This window comes from Triticum aestivum, chromosome 7D, assembly GCF_018294505.1.
Source record: "Triticum aestivum cultivar Chinese Spring chromosome 7D, IWGSC CS RefSeq v2.1, whole genome shotgun sequence".
In the NCBI taxonomy this organism is placed as follows: Eukaryota; Viridiplantae; Streptophyta; class Magnoliopsida; order Poales; family Poaceae; genus Triticum; species Triticum aestivum.
This window is the reverse complement of record NC_057814.1, coordinates 8,111,781-8,119,092: the sequence shown is the minus strand read 5'-3', so window position 1 is coordinate 8,119,092 and position 7,312 is coordinate 8,111,781.

The window sequence follows — 7,312 nt, the reverse complement described above, 5'->3', positions numbered from 1 at the left end:
ACCCTTCCATCATTGCTAGCCTCTTCGGTACCGTGCATTGCCCTTTCTCACCTCGAGAGTTGGTGCAAACTTCGCCGGTGCATCCAAACCCTGTGATACGATACGCTCTGTCACACATAAGCCTCCTTATATCTTCCTCAAAACAGCCACCATACCTACCTATCATGGCATTTCCATAGCCATTCCGAGATATATTGCCATGCAACTTCCATCATCATCATATACATGACTTGAGTATTCATTGTCATATTGCTTTGCATGATCATAAGATAGCTAGCATGATGTTTTCATGGCTTGTCCGTTTTTTGATGTCATTGCTATGCTAGAGCATTGCACATCCCGGTACACCGCCAGAGGCATTCATATAGAGTCATATCTTTGTTCTAGATATCGAGTTGTAATATTGAGTTGTAAGTAAATAAAAGTGTGATGATCATCATTATTAGAGCATTGCCCCAGTGAGGAAAGGATGATGGAGACTATGATTCCCCCACAAGTCGGGATGAGACTCCGGACTTTATGAAAATAAAAGAGGCCAAAGAAGCCCAAATAAAAAAAAGGCCAAAGAAGCCCACCAAAAAATAAAAAATAAAAAAAGAAGAAGAGAAAATAAAAAAATGAGAGAAAAAGAGAGAAGGGGCAATGTTACTATCCTTTTACCACACTTGTGCTTCAGAGTAGCACCATGTTCTTCATAGAGAGAGTCTCCTATGCTATCACTTTCATATACTAGTGGGAATTTTCATTATAGAACTTGGCTTGTATATTCCGATGATGGGCTTCCTCAAATGCCCGAGGTCTTCATGAGCAAGCAAGTTGGATGCACACCCACTTAGTTTTCAGTTTGAACTTTCATACACTTATAGCTCTTAGTGCATCCGTTGCATGGCAATCCCTACTCCTCACATTGACATCAATTGATGGGCATCCCCATAGCCCGTTGATTAGCCGCGTCGATGTGAGACTTTCTCCTTTTTTGTCTTCTCCACATAACCTCCACCATCATATTCTATTCCACCTATAGTGCTATGTCCATGGCTCACGCTCATGTATTGCGTGAAAGTTGAAAAAGTTTGAGAACGTCAAAGGTATGAAACAATTGATTGGCTTGTCATCGGGGTTGTGCATGATGTGAATATTTCGTGTGGTGAAGATGGAGCATGGCCAGACTATATGATTTTGTAGGGATAACTTTCTTTGGCCATGTTATTTTGAAAAGACATGATTGCTTTATTAGTAGGCTTGAAGTATTATTCTTTTTATGTCAAATGATAGACTATTGCTTTGAATCACTCGTGTCTTAATATTCATGCCATGATTAGATATATGATCAAGATTATGCTAGGTAGCATTCCACATCAAAAATTATCTTTTTTATCATTTACCTACTCGAGGACGAGTAGGAATTAAGCTTGGGGATGCTGATACATCTCCGTCGTATCTATAATTTTTGATTGTTCCATGCCAATATTATTCAACTTTCATATACTTTTGGCAACTTTTTATACTATTTTTGGGACTAACATATTGATCCAGTGCCCAGTGCCAGTTCCTGTTTGTTGCATGTTTTATGTTTCACAGAAACCCCATATCAAATGGAGTCCAAACGGGATAAAAACGGACGGAGAATTATTTTGGAATATTTGTGATTTTTGGGAAGTAAAATCAACGTGAGATGGTGCCCGAGGGGGCCAGGAGATAGGGGGTGCGCCCCAGGGAGGCAGGCGTGCCCTGGACTCTCCTGGCCCCCCCCCCCCCGTAAGGCGGTTGAGGCTCTTCTTTTGCCGCAAGAAAGCTAATTTTATGAGAAAGATCTGGGTGAAAGATTCACCCCAATCGGAGTTACGGATCTCCGGTGAAGGGGCAGAATCGGAAAACGCATAAACAGAGAGAGACAGAGAGATAGATCCAATCTCGGAGGGGCTCTCGCCCCTCCCAAGCCATGGGAGCCAAGGACCAGAGGGGAAATCCTTCTCCCATCTAGGGAGAAGGTCAAGGAAGAAGAAGAAAAAGAAGGGGGGCTCTCTCCCCCTTGCTTCCGGTGGCGCCGGAGCGCTGCCGGGGGCCATCATCATCACCGCGATCTTCACCAACACCTCCGCCATCTTCACCAACATCTCCATCACCTTCCCCCTTCTATATTCAGCGGTCCACTCTCCCGCATCCCGCTGTACCCTCTACTTGAACATGGTGCTTTATGCTTCATATTATTTTCCAATGATGTGTTGCCATCCTATGATGTCTGAGTAGATTTTCGTTGTCCTACCGGTGATTGATGAATTGCTATGATTGATTTGAGTTGCATGTTTTATTATTGGTGTTGTCCTATGGTGCTCTCGGTGTCGCGCAAGCGTGAGGGATCCCCGCTGTAGGGTTTGCAATATGTTCATGATTTGCTTATGGTGGGTGGCGTGAGTGACAGAAGCACAGACCCGAGTAAGTAGGTTGTTTGCGTATGGGATAAAGGGGACTTGATACTTTAATGCTATGGTTGGGTTTTACCTTAATGAATCTTTAGTAGTTGCGGATGCTTGCTAGAGTTCCAATCATAAGTGCATTTGATCCAAGAAGAGAAAGTATGTTAGCTTGCCTCTCCCTCAAATAGAATTGCAATAGTGATTATTGGTCTAGTAAAGTAGTCAATTGCTTAGGCACAATTCCACAACTCCTATCACCACTTTTCCACACTCGCTATATTTACTTTATTGCTTCTTTATCTAAACAGCCCCTAGCTTTTATTTACGTGTTCTTTGTTATCTAGCAAATCTATCCAACAACACCTACAAATTACTTCTAGTTTCATACTTGTTCTAGGTAAAGCGAACGTCAAGCGTGCGTAGAGTCGTATCAGTGGCAGATAGGACTTGAGAGAGTATTTGTTCTATCTTTAGCTCCTCGTTGGGTTCGACACTCTTACTTATCGAAAGAGGCTACAACTATCCCGTATACTTGCGGGTCATCACCCCTCCCCATAACATTTTTTTCCATGTATGTATGTCGTCGTTGTCGATATACCCCTTCCTTTACCAAGTTAAAAGAGTGTTGTCATCGAGGCCACCCCGAACCCTTTAAGCGTTGCCGAGGCCACCCCAAACCCTAGAGAAGCGTCGAGGCCATTAATTAATATTATTCCTTGTTGTGAATAGCTATAGCTAGGTCTACATTTGCCACTAATGTATCCATCTGTCATATTTGCATAAACTATGGAGCACGGCTGAGACGAGGAAGCAGAATGGGTGTTGGGGGACATAATCGCAATCGGAGCTGATGTCATGTCGTATCTCAACGAAAGCAGTGGTCTGGAAGGAGAGGGTGAAGAAGCAGGCTACGGTCCTCGAACAACGGAGGAGACCGTGACCGGTGACCGAATGCCGGTGCAACAAGGAGGCCGTGATGATGGCTCCGGTGACCGAATAGAGTCCGGCCAGGTATATATATTAATTAAGTTTTTGCTGACTATAGCTAATTGATGCATTCGTTGTTTTGGTATCTACACATATTAACTCTCGTCTTTCTTCTTATTTCTAGCCCTTCGGATCGAGCACAACTTCGGTAAAGAGACGAGGCCCGAAGAAAAAGTTGCGATCAGATGAAAGGTTCACGATCACAGAAATCGCGCGCGATGGCCAACCGATTGAACCCCTCCGGACCAAGGAGGCATTTACTGCTCAGTGCGGGGTTCTTGTTAGGGACATGATCCCGATCAGCATAGAGCTATGGAATCAGCCTAAGGATGAAGAGCTTCAAGTTTCTTTTGTCGAAGATAGACAGAAAGCTGATCTTTGGAAAGCGCTGAAGGTAAATTTCACCCTACCAGAAGAGGACGATCTGGAGAATCCAGTTATAGAGCCATTGATCAAGTCATTTGCTCTGAAGAAGATGGCAGATCTATTCAGGAAGCGGATGAATGACCTGAAAGCAAAGTTTGTCGACAAAGAAAAGACACCAGAATTCATCGGCCGGTACAAGAAGCTCAGAGATCAATGGGACGCATTTGTGGCCAACAAGACATCGGAGAGGAGTAAGAAGATGTCAACCATAAACAAGATAAAAGCTGCGAAGAAGGAGCATCACCATCGCATGGGGTCAGGTAGCTACCTCAAAGCCTGACCGTTGTGGGCCAAGGCTGAGAACGACCTACTTGATAAAGGGGTCGAACCAGAGACATTGAACTGGCCAGACCGTTGCCGGACTTGGTTCTTCAGGGTTGGCGGAACCTCGGACCCAGTAACAGGGAAGTGCGTTTGGACGAGGGAGCAACTGCGAATACCCCTCATGAAGCTTCAACACTATATTAACGCAGCGCAGGAAGGGACTTTCGTTCCAGACAGAGAGAAGGACGAGCTCACAATGGCCCTCGGGAATCCTGAGCACCCTGGACGGACACGAGGCACGCCAGGCTCCGTTCCGTGGAAGGCTGGGTTTCCGGACGTAGGCGGTTACAAATGCCAAGAGAGGAGGAGGAAGGTGGAGCAGAGCGAACTGCAGGAGCTGCACTCAAGGGTACAGAAGCTAGAGGAACGAGATGCAGTTCGAAGCAAGCGACCTGCCGAAGTTACCCTGCCATCTCAGCAAAGAAGCAACGTGGCTTCCACCGAGCAGCTTCAGCTGGAGCCTGTCTTCACAGCTCCTGCTAGCTACCCCATGGATACTATCACGGAGTCTCAACTTTGCCACCTTATGACGCAATGGCAGAAGTACAAAGTCAAGGCGGTTGTCGGCTCTGTTCGACCTCCTGAACCCGCGGCAACTTTTCACTGTCGTCCAATTCTAGAAGGATATGCTAGGGTGACGGTGGAAGAAATAACGGAGGGATTTGAGGAGCTCGTGCTTGACCACCCTACCGGTGAAGGGGACACTTGGCTGGGTTCTGCTTTGAAGACTCCATGCCTATGGAGGAAGGAGTTCATCAACCTTCCAAACTGGACGCCTCCGCCTCCTCCTCCTCCGGCGAGTCAGGGCACTCCGCCTCCTCCTCCGCCTGATCCTCCAGCGAGTGATCAAGGCACTCCGCCTCCTTCTCCGGCGCATGGCGGCACTCCGCCTCCTCCTCCGCCTGCTCTTCTGGCGAGTGATCAGGGCACTCCGCCTCCTTCTCCGGCGCGTGGCGACACTCCGCCTCCTTCTCCGCCTGCACCGGCGCGCCCGACCAGCAAGCCTCCTCCTTCTCCACCTCGTCAGCAAGGGCGGAAGAGACCAGCCGCCGCTCCGGCTGCTCCGGCGCGTCGCAGTCCTTCTCCTCCGCCTTGTAAGCAACTAAAGAAGAAAGTCGCAGCCGCTCGGCCTGCTCTGGCGTCTAGCAGTACAGGCGGGAAGCAATATAGATTCGGTCCATCTCTCAAGACTCCAGAGAAGTTACCATACGAGATGACCATGAAGGAAAACGAGGAGATCTGTCAAGCCCAAGTGAGGGACTACTTCGCAATGCAAAGAGCTAAGAGACATCCACCTCCGGAGGAGAAGATAGATCCGGTGAAAGCGAAGCGCACTTTGGATGCCCTGCAGCGACCACCACCGTCTCCGCCACAAACCAACTATGAGCGCATTACTGAAAAGACATATAAGGAAGCGAAGCGGTCAGGAAGTACTTGTAGTGACAAAAGGTTACAAGAACGAAGAACTGGGAAAAAAATTCCCCAGCTCGGCGAACAAGCGAACCAATCGTGCCCCCCGCTCAAGGTGTCTAGCAATATCGTCGCTAATCATCCGGGGATCTTGCCCGATACCAATCCTAGAGATTACGACGATGCACATTTTGATATAATGGAGCCGGACAAATTCAAATACGAGTACGGGAAGCCTCTCGTCAAAGATGGAACTACTCTAACAACGATGATGTGAAGATTCCATGATTGGCACATGGAAACCTGCAGAAAGGGGCGGTCAGCTGGGAATAAAATCGATACTTTGACGCTGAAAGTTAAAGAGGATCAACACGACCTCATTGGAATTGAGGAGTTGTCTGTTCCATTTGAGGAGTTCTTCCAGTTTTTCAATCTAAAGGCCCTCGATAAATTAACGGTCACTTGCTACTGTTTGTAAGTACTACTTCTGTCATTAAGTCTCTATATATAGCTCAGCTTTTTCATTGCAATATATAATTATCCTCACTATATTATGCAAATTGAAGATCGTCGAATGTTTACGGTTAAATTTCATGCCGAAGAAACCGAGCAGAACTTGCTACAACCGTTGGTAATAAATCAAAACAAAGATACAATACCCTTTCCTTACAACTTCAAGTGAGTGTTACTGTCTTGTGCATATTCGGTTTCCCTTAATTATTACTCGAGGTTATAGTAATTAATGTAACTGATGAGTTATATGCATGCGTGCGCAGTTTCCACTATATTCTCCTAGAGATTAAGCTTGAGCAGGAACTAGTAAGCGTCTTAGACTCGAGACGAAAAGATCGCAAGGAATATGCGGACATGTCTAAAATGCTCGAGAAGTAAGTTGAATCGATCATTATCGCACCATATCGGCAACTTTGTTCATTTCATGATATCAAGTAATTGTTTTCTTTGTCTCGTAGTGCTTGGAAAGTATTTACCGCACAAGTTTCGGGACTGCCGCGGGATCTGCAATGGAAATTCCCAAAAGTAAGTACTAATAGCTAGCTAGTTCCGCGCATCTCCCGTTGATTCTAACTACTTTCATCAATGCCATTTATAATGCTTCATTATCAGTTTGATTGACCTCTATTTCTCGTAAAGTGCATGTGGCAGGAACCCGGGAATAATTACTGTGGATACTACGTCTGCGAGTTCATCTACAACGCGACGGCCAAGAATAGGCGGGGCTACTTTAAAAGACAATATGAAGTGCGTAAGCAAAAATATTCACAAGTTTATTTTATTACCATCATTTCTGTTGAGTTTCATTCATATATATGTATTGACCCCCTTATTTAAATTAGATGTGGGAGATGCGGAATGAACTCCTACCACAAGATCGCATGCGAGCAATTCAAGAGGAATTGGCTGGATTCTTTCTTGACTACGTCATCAATAAAGCCGGAGAATACCACCATGCATGTGGAAGTTGAGTTCATATGTTAGGGTATTGTAAGAGATCTTACACATTGTCTATATATATATATATATATATATATATATATATATATATATATATATATATATATATATATATATATATATAGCCAGTACCGTCGGTAAGATATACAAAAACTTGTTGTTCGACCAATCTCTCGGAGAGAAGGAGAGGTCGATCACTTCTCTCTGTATATGTTCATAACGATCTTCTGTACTTAATAGTTTCCTTCATTTGCTTACTAGCTAGCTAGCGTGTC